Raw genomic sequence first — 14,500 nt, 5'->3', positions numbered from 1 at the left:
GATTTAAATACAACTCTAGTTTTCTATTGGTACACTGTCATTCGCTGTTCAATTATATGGGCACATTTTAGATTTAACAGTGATTTAGGCCGCGTTTGAATTTTGAACTTAATCTCTAGATAGGTGATACTTTTGCCATCAGACGTGTAGCACATCTTATGTCTTGGCTTTAGATCATGTTGAGTTGACAGCATCAATACATCGGTGAAAACAAGGAGTGCAGATGCTGGAAACTAGCGTCTAGATTAGAGTGGTGCTGGAAAAGCACAGCAGGTCAGGCAGCATCCGAGGAGCAGGAAAATCAACGTCTCGGGCCCTTCATCAGGAATAGAGAGACTGCTGGCTAGCAGTATAAAAACACTCTGTTGGTCCATTCTTTAACAGGCTTTCTCACAACAAATCCAGTGAGCATCTGGTCAAAGGTTATTCAACATTCTTTTTCTTTGCTGCTTATGCTGATGGCAGAAAGGGGCACACTTTGCTCGAGCTTAAGATACTTGGCCATGAAATCGTGACGTTGACAATCCAGTGTGTAACAACAAAGGCATTGTACTTCAATCGCTATTCAATTCCAGTACACTTCTGTAAAATGAAGGGGTAACTTATTACTGCTCTTGTTTTAAGCAGAAGAATTACCTAACCATGGCGTGATTGGTGTGTGGTTTGATGGGCCTTCCCAAGATTCTGTTTTGTACATCTCCATTTGCAGGTTTTAGCACACTCGGGAGTCCGTTGTGAATTTTTGATGGTAACGGGATGCTGACCTGTGAATTCTTAATGTTCTTCTCCCCCTGTGATGGTCAGTGAGAGCTCTCTCTCAGAAGTGGTAATTACACAAAGTGTACAGCTGTCAGACGGAGGAGGGAAAGATAAAGTGGAGAGAGCCCAGGCAGTGGTGCATTAAATAATTCTGCTGCTGAGATTGGATAGGTTCAAGACTTGTGTTAAAGGCTGCTGAAAAAAGTGGATGAGTCAGAGGAAAATGCAAAACATTGCACTGTGCTGTCAGATTGCAGGGTTGTGTGAAACCTCCTGCCCAGGAGTGGATGATCTCTCACTTGCTTTACATCACGTTTTATGGTGGATTTCATATGAGCTGGAGTTGGTATGTAGTTAACTCATTCATTGCTTGTACATTTTCAGTTGAAACATTGACAGATTGAACTCAAGGTGTAAGCGTGGTTGACTATCGCATAGTTGAGTCTTGCACTGCATGTAGCTTCCAGCAATGCTCCTGGAATCCAACTCTGCTTAGAGGTATTCCAAGAGATTTCATCACACAACCTCCAAATTGCCGGCTCAGTTGACCTGCCATCTTTGTCATTTCCAATATTTTAGTAGATAATTGATGTAGGAGTAATAGGAACAGGAGGAAACCACTTGAGTTTATTTCACCAATCTACACGTTTGTGGTTGAACCCTTATATTAATTCAACTCTTGCTGTCTTGCATGCGTGCGCGCTCTCTCTCTCTCTCTCCTCTCTCTCACATAATGCCGTGCAGTAATATTCAGGACATATGGCAGAATCTGGGTCTGTGACCTGGGCTATGGCAAGATGTGTGCAAAATTGAGCAGCAAGTGTGCCCACATCCATGTCAGTGTTGCGATCATCTCTCTCCCCCCCCCCCATGTTTTTAACTAACCGTGTGATGTGAGTCTCACTAGGCAGTGGTGAGATGCCATTGGATGGCCATTATTGCTTGTTCAACACTACCTTGATGTCAGAACTTTGCTTCATTAATAATCATGCTCCAATCTTGCCAAATAAGACAGACATTGGGGAAAACTCTCCAGAAAAACCAGACGGAGCACCTATTCGATTGGGTCTCCAACTTGTTCCAAATGACTGCCATGTTGGAAATGCACACCGACACCACTGGGCTGCTCCATAGGCAATGGCCACACACAGCCCATGCCAATGGACATTGACTTCTGACATGTGCCAGCCAGTAAGAACTCTCATGACACATCTCCCATTCACGTAAATTCTGCTTCTACGCTTCACTTTGGGCTGCACTGGTGCTACCAATGATCATTGTAATGATGCTACAAGAACATTGGGTGCTCAGGCCATGCATCTACCTCAAACACTGGACCAGGCTACATCTCTGAACTCTTCACTTGCTTGCGTAGCATCCCTGCACCTTAACTTGACTTTCTGCACTTTACCCTCAGCTGGGATATCAGGCTGTATTATTGTTGTCTTACCATACTGTATTGCACAGACACTAAGACAGGAAGTTGTCTGCAGGCCTCAGTCAAGTCAAAGAGGATATAAGTTGCTCAGGGGGTTACAACACAGTATGTCAAGGAAAGCCTCTGAGACCAGGCCTTGCTTGCTCTGGTTATCTTTCATAAAGGGTAAAGAGTGAAATGTCTCACAGTTCATCACTCACCTTGATGCTTTCTGCCTTTGTGTGGACTGTTTTCCTCCTGGAATTACAGTGTATTAAGTAATCTGGGAGGTAAAATTAGGTGCAAAGCTATTGTTGGTGCAAGGTGGAGCTGTGTCTTAAGCAAGTGAGTAGGCACTGTCGAGGGTTAGTGGTGTCTGGAGTTGGGAAGATGTTGCATTGAGTATGATAGAGCATGAGCATTGATGGGAGGTGGATAGAGTGACAGAGATAAGATAAATGAGTTACTGAAAAGATGATTGTGTAACAATCTGGTGGAGTGAAGAGGCTCATTGACCTTCCGACAGAGTTGGCAATCCTCCAGATGACTGAGATTGCTTTAACCTGGACACCAGCTTTGGACAAGGTGTGCTATTCCATGGTCAGGACCTCCCTGCCCAGCAGGATCACCAGATTCCTACTCGCATTGTGGGGCGCTGACTTCCCTAAGATTGCCTTGTTCTGGGCAAATGTCAGGAACTGTACAGGACTAATGCAGATAGTCTGGGTGTACAGTGGGCTTTTAAAAATGCTGCAGGTGTAAGGGATGCTGGTGAATTCTGAAATTCCCACTGAGTAGTGAGTTTTTGTTGCAATGGGGACTTAGTAAATAGAATGGAACATGGACTTGAGAGGTGCCTTTTAGGGCATTGTAAGAATCAGTAAGGTGAGTTTGTTGAGATAGAACGAGAGAACTCTTCAGGCTTCATGACCATGAACCCTCCAAGGAACTCCACGTAATTTGGACAAACTCAAAAACAGAGAAGATTCAGCCTATACTTACTTAAGGCCGAGCACTAAAGATCAACAGAAGCTGCATACAAATATGAAAATCTTCTCTTTAAAGTAGAAATGTTGTGGGTTTATTTTGTACTCATCAGTTTGTTATTGGAGCCAGGATGTTGGAGAAGCATTGGTTGAGAGGACTGAGTTAGGAGTTGTTGGGATCCAGGTCATTCCACAGCTCAAGGACGATTGGCTTGTCTGAACCCAAGCAACGGCTCAGCAACAGAAGTGTCAATGGCAGCTCCATGTTTTGGACAGGGCTTTGGGACGGACAGACAGACAGGAGGAGAGCCGCAGGGCTGGACAACACCTGTATTGGTGCTGGATGCACATCTGGAGGAGGGAGAACTCACAGTCTCACCTGTTGCTTCAACAGACTCTATTTGGAGTAACTGCTGACCTCCATGAAGCCATGTGCCTGCCTCCTGAGCTATGTCCATGTAACTCTCATCCTCCCTCATGTAACAGAATTGATGAATTTAGATTCCAGCTCAACATGTCTGAGGTCAGGTTTCTTGAGTTAGAGACACTTAACTAGAGATGAGGTTTCTAGGAATGTGACTCTTAATAAATTCCTACGTGCTGCAGTCACGGATTATTTTATGCACAGCCAGCTCTATCTTAGTTTAAGTATTTAATTAAATAAAGTTTAATGTCATTAATTTCCATGGCTATTTTAGGAATTATTTAATTATACATATATAAAATATTAGTTAATAGGTTCTTAGTTGTAAATATGTACTGTCTCTAGTTCATATAAACCAGAAAAAGCGTTAAAGTCTTTGTCCTGCACCAAATTTCCACTCTTACCAAATTCTGTGCTTGTCACATGGTTTATGGTGCTCTCTATAGAGGTTGCGATTTATGGTTATGCTATGCGCCTTAGCTCAGAGCAATTTTTTTTACAAATCACAATATTTCTTATGCCTGTGATTTTTCTTCTGGTTTTGCTCACAGTAGTGTCAAGGAAATTAATCTTCAATTCCCAGAGTCCTGAGCTATCCTACTGCATTCAGATCAATAACAGCTAGAGGGCTGGGCATAACAAAACTACTCCCCTGAGGAACCACTAGCATTTACTGAGAAGAGGTTATTGTGTTTCGGTAATTGCTTCAATACTTTTTGCATCAGTACAAACTTGTTATGCACTTGTACGATTTATAGAATAAAATTATTTTCAGGCATTAACTGTCTTAACGATGTTGGACATACTTTGAAGACTAATAGTTGAGGATCATTTTATGACTTCAGATTTCACTTTATTTCTGTGCTGTTTTTATTTTCTTTCAAGCTTCTGTCTGTTTCCTTCCCTGCATGGCACACAATATGTAATGTTCCTTGAAAACAGAGTTTATGCTCTGCGTTTGCTCATTCTGTCAGTTTACCTGTTCGTCCAAAAAGGAAACACTTACCTTGAGCTCGTCGCCTGATGACCATTTGTCACTTGAGGAACCGTGATGTTTATCACACAACAAAAACAGAAATTGCTGGAGAAGCTCAGCATGGCTGACAGCATCTGTAGAGGGAAAACATAGTTAATGTTTCGGGTCCAATGACCCTTTTCCCAAACTAGTCCTGAAAAGTTAACTTTTTTTCTCTGCAAACATGTTGCCAGTCCTGCTGAGTTTCTCCAGCAATTTGTTTCTTTGTTTCAAATTTCCAGTGTCCACAGCTCTTTGATTTCTATTACTTTGATTTTTATATTGTCTCATGCTTGCCTTTCACTGGGTCCTTGTAGCATTCACAGTATAACTACATTGGTATAATGATTGCTATTTCCAGATTACATCCTTGATGTATTTTTCATTCGTGAATAATTATTTTATTTGCTCATGAATGCAAGTGTCACTGGCAAGGCCAGCATTTGTTGTTCATTGTGAACAGCTCCTAAGAAGGTGCTGATGAGCCCTGCCTTGAACTGCAGTAGTTCATTTGTTGTAGGAATTTTGATGCTGAAGATATAAGTTGTAAGTCAAGATGGTGTGCAATGTAGAGAACAGCTTGTAACAGGTGTATGTTTGTTCTACGAGGTGGCAGAAGCCAAGGGTACGGAAGGATCTGTCAAAGGAAGCTTGACCGATTTCTGCAGTGCAACTTGTTAAGTACAGTGGCTGTAGTCCTGTGCATTTAGAAGAATGGATTAGGCCAATTTGAGCGGGTCATCTCAATTGCATGGAGTGTCCAATTGGAGGTTATAGTAGGTTTACACGTCTAACTCGAGGTTAGAAGTTCTCGGCCATTAAGAAGTGGAAATGTGGAATAAGACTGTCGGTCACTTTTTTGAATTGCTGGACTGATGAATACGTATGAAAAAGAAATGCTGTGTGAATATCTACGCAGGAAGCAAACTGGATGTGAGGTGGATACATGGTTTGCTGTATGAAACCTGATCGTTCCGGAAACGCCAAGGTATTGGAAAGAGCCATCACAAGGTCAGACTGTAAGATCTAAGCTGATCAAGATTTTTCTTTGGTTTATCTTTGAGGCAAGGAAATTATTCGCATGGACAGTACTATTCAAAGTCTGTGTCATGAATGGCTTTGATGACCTGAATAGTATCTTTTAAACTGTACTTCCTTTCATCATTAATTGTCACTGATTTTAAAATGTTAGTGGTTTCTAAGGAATTTAAAAATTCAAACCTGATCTTCTAGTCATAAGATATTGGACACTGATTCCACGCTATGCGACTTTTCCTTGTCTCAAGATTAGAACAGATATGAGAGCAGCATTTTCTCTGCAAACATTTTCTTTATTCGTAAGCCTTCAGTGCGCAGCTTTGGAATGCAGTCAGTTAATGTTTGCCAATAAGTTGTTGTGGTCTACTTGACAAATGTCAAAGGGTGGCCTCAAAATTTAGTGGAGGTCCTGGGCCAGCTATAAGGGAGGATATATTGGGGAATGCAATTTGAAATAAAATGCTCTAGTGGTGTTGACAGATGAATGAATATCAAGCATGGGAGTTTTACTTTAGAAAAGAGTGCCATGGAGTCTTGCACAAATGCCGGAGGGAGGGCAGGGGGTTTGATATGAACGTTTCCTTTGAAGGACAATATCTCCAACAGAGTGGTACTCCATCAGTACTGCACCAGAGTGTCATCCTTAATTTTTCTATTTGAATGTCTGTCCCATTGCAGCTTTAAGAGTCGACAGTGTTGTTCACTGAGCCACTGCAATGACTTCTTCTCACGGTCAGCTTGTCACTGAAAGAATGAGTTGTTTTTTGACTATTTAAAATAAAGTCGCCTGAACCTTAGTTATGGTTTGTGCATTCAGATCATATGAAGGAATTAGTCTTCTCTTATACAGTGTTATGTGTTTTCAAAAGTAAGACTATAATTTGAGCTTTCTGTTAATATTTTATTAAGCATTGAAATTGAAGAATGTGCTGAGGATACAGCATTAGTGGAAACAGAAATTCACTCTGCTGATCAGGCATCAATTTGTATTTTGTGGCTTTATTCTCTATAGAATAAGAATTGGGCTCCTGAATTTCAGACAAACTTGATCATCCTAGCTTAGCAGAAGGTTTATTGGAAATCAGACACCTGAAAGTGACTTGTTATTTTATTAACACCTTATTATGTTCCCACAATTAGGTAGTGAGAGTGTTTCTCTGAGTATAAATGTTTTAAAACCTCATGTATCCTTTTATTTGAAAGTCGTTCACACATCATTTGCAAAGTGTTTTGCAGATTTGGGATAATTGTGAATGGAATGGGTTGAGGAACATCAGTGGCTGGGGAATCGGATAGTTCTAGTGACCTGGTGTCTGTAACAAATAATCTCAGATCAAATACATTGTAGACTAGATTGCAAAGAGAACATTAAACCTCAATTCCAATCACGTGAAAGGCTAGAATATGTGGGTTTTTTGCAGTCTTTCTGACACTCCTTCAACAGCACTGTCCAAACTCTCGAACACTCCCACCTTGAAGGACAAAGGTAGCAGATACATGGGAACACTGCATGTAGGTTCCCCTCCAAGTCACTCACCATCCCGATTACTGGGTCAAAATCCTGGAACACCCACCATGAATGGCATTGTGGATGTTATTGTATCAAAACTTGGAATTTCTTCCCTAACGGAATTGTAGATCTACCTAAAGTGGTTCAGGAAGGTAACTGGGCACCACCTTGTCAAGAAAAACTAGGAATGGGCAATAATTCATAGAATCATAGAGTCCCTACAGTGTGGAAACAGGCCATTTGGCCCAACAAGTCCACAATGGCCTTCTGAAGAACATTCCACCCAAACTCATCCCCCTACCCTGTCCCTATAACCCTGCAGGATCAACATGGCTAAGGCAGCTAACCTTAGAATGAACCTTAGGGTAATTTAGAATTAGAATTCCTACAGTGATGAAACAGGCCCTTCGGCTTGTCAAGTCCACACCGACCCTCCCAAAGAGTATCCTAATTGTTAGACTGAGGGGAAACCAAATTACCTGGAGCGAACACATGCAGACACTGGGAGAATCGGCAAACTCCAAACATACAGTTGACACAAGGTTGGAATCAAACCAGAGTCCCTGGCACTGTGAGGCAGCAGTGCTAACCACTGAGCTACTGTGCTGCCTGTGCTGGACCAGTAATGAAGCCCAAATTCCATGACCAAATATAAAACACTTGAGTTACTAGCAATTCAGATATTAGGAGAATGTGTAGAGCATTACAAATGTACAACTCATTCATTCGCATTTTGTCTGCATAGAGCATAGAACATTACAGCACAGTACAGGCCCTTGACATTGTGCCGACCTTTTATCCTACTCCCAGATCAAACTAACCTACATACCTCTCGTTTTACAATCATCCATGTGCCTGTCCAAGTGTCGCTTAAATGACCCTAATGTATCTGACTCTACCACCGCTGGCAGTGCATTCCACGCACCCACCAGTCTGTGTGAAGAATCTACCTCTGAAATCGCTGCTAAGCCTTCCCTCCAATCACCTTAAACATATGCCCCCTTGTGAAAGCCTTTTCCACCCTGGGAAATAGTCTTTGGCTTACAACTCTATCTACACCCACTATCTAGTCACCTGCCACCCTTCTTCACTCCAATGAGAAAAAGCTCTAGTTCCCTCAGCCTGCCTTCATAGCACATGTCCTCCAGTCCAGGCAGCATCCAGGTCAATCTCCTCTGCACCATAGTTGGTCCTTCCTTAAATGAGGCAACCAGAACTGAACACAATATTTCAAGTGTGGTCTAACCAGGGATTTATTGAGCTGCAGTATAACCTTAACTCTTAAACTTGATCTCCTTGCTAATGAAAGCCAACACCTCATATACCATCTTAACAACCCTATCAACTTTGAGGGATCTGTGTGTGTGTGTGTGTGTGTGTGGACCCCAAGATCCTCTGTTCCTCTACACTGCCAAAAATCCTGCCTTTAACCCTGTAATCTGCATTCAAATTTGAATTTCCAAAATGAATCACTTCACACTTTTCTGGGTTGAACTCCATCTGCCACTTCTCAACATCCTATCAATGTCCCTTTGTACCTATCCACAACTCCACCAACTTTCATTTCATTGGCAAACTTACTAACACACCCTTTCTCTTCCTCATCGAAGTCATTTATAAGCATCACAAAGAGCTGAGGTCCCAGAACAGATCCTTGTGGAACACCACTGGTCACCAAACTCCAGGCTGAATACTTTGCATCTACTCCCATCCTCTATCTTCTGTGGGCCAGCTAGCTCTGTTTCCAGAAAGCCAAATTTCCCTGTTTACTATGCCTCCCTACTTTCTGAATGAGCATACCATGGGGAACCTTATCAAAAACCTTGCTAAAATCCATTTATACCACATCCATGCTCTACCTTCATCAGTGTGTTGTGTGACATTCTCAAAGAAGTCAAGAAGGCTTGTGAGGCATGGCCTGCCCCTCACAAAGCCATGCTGACTATCGCTGATCGAGCTATGGTTTTTCAAGTAATCATAAATCCTGTCTCTCAGAATTCTCTACAATAATTTGCCCAACACCAACACAAGATTGGTCTGCAATTCCCAGAGTTATCCCTATTCCCTTTCTTGAACAAGGGAATAAGATTTGCCACCCTCCAATCATCTGGCACGACTGTGGTGGACAATGAGGATGCAAAGATTGTCGCCAAAGATGCAGCAATCTCCTCCCTTGCTTCCCGTAGTAACCTTGTGTATATCCCCTCTGGCCTGGAATTATGCCAGTTCCCTCCACTGTAGTGCTTACTGCCTGACAGTGGATGCAAGAGATGATGGGATTTGTAGTTTTTTTTATTCATTGACAGGATGTGGACGTTGCTGGCCCAGCCTTAATTGCTCTTCAGAAAGTGGTGATTGACTGCTTTCCTGAACCATTGCAATCCATTTGGTGTACATGAACATAAAGAGAGTCAGAGATATGCAGTATGGAAACGGGCCCTTCAACCCAACCTGTCTGTGTTTACCAGGTTTCCTAAACTGAACAAGTCCGATTTGCCTGCATTTGGCCCATATCCTTCTTAAATCTTTCTTATTCATGTTCCTGTCCAAATATCTTCTAAATGTTGTCCTTGTACTCACCTCTACTACTTCCTCTGGCAACTTGTTCCATATTTACATCACCCTCTGTGTGAAAAGTTGCCCTCAGGTTTGTTTTCTTAAATCTTTTCCCTCTCATGATAAACCTATGCCCTCTAGTTTTGGACTCCCCTATCCACACCTTTTCTATAATTTTATCCTGATTTTATAAATCTCTATAAGGTCAGCTTCTGACACTCCAGGAAAATAGCTCCAGTCTATTCAGTCTCTCCTTTATAAATCAAACCTTTCAGACTCAGTAAAATTCTTGTAAATATCTTGTGCACCCTTTCCAGTTTAATAACATGCTTCTTATCGAAGGGTAACCAGAATTTTGTGGACTGCTCCAAGTGTGGCCTCACCATATCTTGTACAGCTGTAACTTAATGTTCAAACTCCTGTACTCAATACTCTGATTGAAGGCAAGCATGCCAAATGCCGCCTTCACCACCCTGTCTACCTGTGACTCCACTTTCAAGGAACTATGGACCTGCACCTCTGGGTCTATGTTCGCTTGCCCTAGTTTGTCTTTCCAAAATGCAACACCTTACATTGATCTGCATTAAACTCCATTTGCCATTCCTTGGTCCACTGGTCCAGTTGATTAAGATGTCATTGTACTCTAAGTTAACCTTCTTCACTCTCCAGGATGCCTCCAGTTTTAGTATCATCTGCAAATTTACTAACCATATCTCCTGTGTTCTCATCCACATTGTATATTTACACAGTGCTATTTGGGAGATAGTTCTAAGATTTTGATATGATGACCAGGAAGGAATGGCAACATATTTCCAAGTTAGGATGGTGAGTTGCTTGGAGGGAATGTTGTAGGTGGTAATATTTTTAAATAGCTGCTGCCCTTATCCTTCCAGATGGTCATGGGCTTGGAAGGTGCTATCTAAGGAGCCTTGGGTGAATTACTGCAGAATATCTTAGATATAACACATGCTGCTACAGAGTGTAGGTGATGGAGCAATTTAATGCCAATCAAAGGGCTGCTTTGTTCTCAATAGTGCCAAGCTCCTCAAGTGTTGTTGGAGCTGCACTCATCCAGTCAAGTGGAGAGTATTGCGGAATACCCCTAACTTGTGCCATGTAGATGCTTGACTGGATTTGTAGAGTCAGGAGCTGAGCTACTAACTGCAAGACTTGCAGCCTCTGACCTGCTCTTGTAGCCATGGTATTTCAATGACTTGTCCAGTTCAGATTCTGATCAAGGGTAAGTACTCAGGGTGTTAATAGTGAACTTTCTGTGATGGGTAATGGCATTGAATGGCAAGGCGTAATGGTTAGATTCTGTCTTGTTGGAGATGATCATTACCTGGCACTTATGTGACATAAGTCTTCACTCCCCCTCCTCCTTTCATTGGTCTATCTGCTTCCAGTAAAAAGCAGTGAATGCTTACTGAATTTATACATTTTTTGCACACTCTGTTTCATCTAACTATAGCAAACAAAATTCACTTTTGTTAACCTTACACAGAGCTTTTAGTTTTGACAAGCTGTCCTTGAATAGTGCTTTTTCTGGATTCACTAAGTAGGCAAATATCTTCTGAGCAATTAAAGAGTATATTATAGTTACTAATTCTATATTATTTGAACCTATATTCTCATACAAGTTGTTTTTTTTTCCATCAAATACCGTGATCCAAGTTGGTCTCAGCCCATGCTATTTACTGATGGTTATCAATTTGGTCTACCATCAGAGATGACAGTGAGGGTAATAGATTGTGACTCACTCCATTTACAGACCCTGAAAGCTGCACTGTTCAATCAGTACTGCAGTTTACTGCACTCCAATAGTGACAGAATGCTGTTTTACAGGAGCTGTTTTCCAATTAACCCACAGCCTTGTCCAATGCAGCAAGCAATTTTCAACTCGTCCTATGAGGTAAACGATCGTCCTTTTATCGAGCCCGTGCACAATGGCTTCATCGAACTATGCCACCTTTCACTGAAGGGACCCTCAGTGTATTAAGTGTATGAAGTGATTTACCTTTCCAACGTGAGTGGGCTCCACTGGATTGTATAGAGAAGGAAATTGAAAAAGCGACTGTAATGGATTTGGTACGATTTAATTGGGGTCAATGACACCATCATTCCCTGGTGCAGCAAAATTCAGTAATTGATCCCAAATATATTTACAAATGTCAAACATTGCAAAGGAAGGCTGATTTGGAATGTCCACTGAGTTATCAAAGCAAACCAGCTAGGTCCAAGTCTATTTTTAACAGAATTCAAATTTACATGTACTTCTGCATACTTAGGTACTGAACAATTAATAATAATTTTCCAGATGTTTTTCATGATGAGTAAATTGAGCAAAATAATTTGAACTATGATCTTTGTATGTTCCCACCTAACTCCATTCATTGCCTAGCCAAACTCATCATCCCTTTCTGTCCAATTCCACGAGCTTGCAGACCTCCTCCAAACTTTCTGTCCTGGTGCCTGTACCAGCTGAACATTTTTTGGTGGTGGTCTGCCCCTCTTCGTATCTTCCATCAGTAACTTTTTCTTCAGGTGTTTGTGATTTAAACAAATCCCTGGATTCCACTACCTTGCAAAGCCACTCCTTTATATTCAACCCCTGCTTTCACTCGAAAGTCCTCTAATGTGTCATCCCATCCCAAATCCCTGCCCATTGTTTCTGAAATGTCCCTGTCCCAATATGTAACAATTCTTGTCAAAGTCATAATTGGCATCATTTGTGTTTCTCCTTCATTCTTCAGCTGTGTACAGTCTGCAGTTAACCACACAACACTTTTCCAATACCTGGCCACAGAGGTCCACGTGGGTGGAACTGGTTTTGCTTGGCTCCATTCCCCTCCATCTATTTGTAGCCAGAGAATCATTGCGCAGGCTTTTATTCCTGTTCCTACAGTGTTATGTCTGTTTTTTTTTTACCCCTCCCTCCTGCTCCGCATTGTAGGCTGATTCCCCGTGAAAACATAATGTCAGGTATCACAAGTCTGCTGCTGACACCCAGATCCGACTTCCATACCACCGCTCTTGATCTCTCCACTATCATTAAATTATCAGCCTGCTTATCCTCCCTCCAGCACTCTTATTAATTATGTAGAAGACTGCAGTCTTTTACTTCAGTTCTGGCCACAAGGATCATTCCTTTGTTACTGATTGTTGAATCCTCACTGCAGTTTTCTTTCAATGTAAAGTTCACAATCAGGGTGCTTCAAGAGATGAGAACTGGAAACCATACACGCACAAACTAACGAATATTTATTACCGTTTATCGAAACATTGTTTAACAGGACTCCATGAGAGACTTCTTCCCTCAGGTCCCACTCCAGTGTGAGATGACTTCACTAAAGACTTCACTGAAGCATCATAAACACAATTAGCATACCAGCTCCTGACCTCTCCTACTACACTGCCAACTAGACTTTTGAGAATTGTTGAGAACTCTCATTTCATACACTGTTATATCACCTGACCCCAGCTCTGCTTCAGCTCTTAAGATCATTAGACATAGGAGCAGAAATTAGGCCATTCAGTCCATTGAGTATGCTCCACCATTCAATCATGGCTGATAAGTTTCTCATCCTCATTCTCCCGGTAACCTCACTGATGTGGGCGGCACGGTGGCAGAGTGGTTAGCACTGCTGCCTCACAGCGCCAGAGACCCGGGTTCAATTCCCACCTCAGGCAACTGTCTTATGTGGAGTTTGCACGTTCTCCCTGTGTCTGCGTGGGTTTCCTCCGGGTGCTCCGGTTTCCTCCCACAGTCCAAAGATGTGCAGGTCAGGTGAATTGGTCATGCTAAATTGCCCGTAGTGTTAGGTAAGGGGTAGATGTAGATGTAGGGGTATGGGTGGGTTACGCTTCGGCGAGGCGGTGTGGACTTGTTGGGCCGAAGGGCCTGTTTCCACACTGTAAGTAATCTAATCTAAAACAAAACCCTTGGTCACTTTGATATTCAAGAAACTATCTATCTCAGTTTTAAATATACTCAATGACCTGGCCTCCACAGCCTCCTGTGGCAATGAATTCCACAGATTCACCACTCTGGTTGAAGAAGTTTCTCTTTATCTCCATTCTAAAAGGTCTCCCCCTTACTCTAAGGCTTTGCCCTTGAGTCCCAGTCTCTCCTACCTATGGAAATATCTTCCGAACGTCCACTCTGTCCAGGCCTTTCTGTATTCTGCATGTTTCAAACAGATCCGCCCCTCATCCTCCTAAACTTCATCAAGTATAAACCCAGAATCTTCAAACATTTTTTCATTTGTTAAGCTTTTCATCCCTGGGACCATTATCGTGAATCTCCTCTGAACACGCTCCAGGGCCAGTACATCCCTTCCTAAAATATGGGGCCCAAAACTGCTCACAATACTCCAAGTGTGGTCTGACCAGAGCCTTTTCGAGCCTCAGAACTACATCCCCCCTATTTTTATATGAAAAACCTGTTCACCCCTTCCTTTGTTACCTTTTAGCCTTGATTATTATATTGCATTCATGATGACCTCCCACACACTCAATTCCACCCCACTCCCAAAATCTGAGGTCCATCCAAATCATTGCCAGTTAAGCATGGTGTAATTTAAAATTGACCTGTTTAAAATACATTTTTCATCTCAAATCTACCATTTTCAAATTAGTGCTTGCTATTTCATTCAAAATGACTTAAGCTTGAGTTAACATTACAGGATTCGTGCTGCACGGATCATTTCCAGTACCCTTCATTGTCAGAGTGGGTGCCTACTGTTTTATAGTTTGACTAACAACTCCAAGCAGTTATAAATTCTTTAAAGTAGAA

The 14,500-nt window shown here is 42.1% G+C and overlaps 1 protein-coding gene across 9 annotated transcripts in view; it reads left to right on the top strand.

Moving 5' to 3' along the window:
• The window catches only part of LOC140476467 (alpha-(1,6)-fucosyltransferase), a 741,369-nt gene that overhangs the window by 339,919 nt on the left and 386,950 nt on the right, over positions 1–14,500 (top strand). The window lies entirely within an intron of this gene.

Source organism: Chiloscyllium punctatum, chromosome 4 (genome assembly GCF_047496795.1).
Source record: "Chiloscyllium punctatum isolate Juve2018m chromosome 4, sChiPun1.3, whole genome shotgun sequence".
Classification (NCBI taxonomy): domain Eukaryota; kingdom Metazoa; phylum Chordata; class Chondrichthyes; order Orectolobiformes; family Hemiscylliidae; genus Chiloscyllium; species Chiloscyllium punctatum.
The sequence above is the reverse complement of the archived record's forward strand: the minus strand, read 5'-3'. Positions and strand labels throughout refer to the sequence as shown.